Raw genomic sequence first — 380 nt, forward strand, 5'->3', positions numbered from 1 at the left:
ATGTGTTTTATCAGTATTTAATTGATCATTTACATTTTATACATTTGTTCTCTTAAAAACCACATTTTTTCTTCATGATCATTGAAGTTCTGTAATATAACATGTCATTATCTTCATATATTTGAGTAATACCGATCACGATTTTGAAAGTCTTTATGAGCGTATCTCGCATAAGTCTTGTTATGTGGAATCCTTCCGAAAGGTTCATGATCATTGAAACAAGATTCAAAAACGTCATCCACTGCCTTCTGAGCTACTTCCTTGCTGATGTTCCTAACAGCCAGGATAGAGAGGGTGGCTCTGTCTCGCACACAAGTCTAAATAAACGGAAAAGTAGAAGGTTTTAAGTCCTTACCAAAATTAATCATGAAATAATAGCA

The 380-nt window shown here is 33.7% G+C and overlaps 1 pseudogene; it reads right to left on the reverse strand.

Moving 5' to 3' along the window:
• Window positions 1–97: 97 nt before the first annotated feature.
• Window positions 98–317, reverse strand: LOC114010110 (mitochondrial inner membrane protease ATP23 homolog pseudogene; annotated as a pseudogene).
• Between the last annotated feature and the right edge of the window lie 63 nt (window positions 318–380).

The sequence above is a fragment of the Tupaia chinensis genome, unplaced genomic scaffold (assembly GCF_000334495.1).
Source record: "Tupaia chinensis unplaced genomic scaffold, TupChi_1.0 Scaffold120499_1, whole genome shotgun sequence".
In the NCBI taxonomy this organism is placed as follows: domain Eukaryota; kingdom Metazoa; phylum Chordata; class Mammalia; order Scandentia; family Tupaiidae; genus Tupaia; species Tupaia belangeri.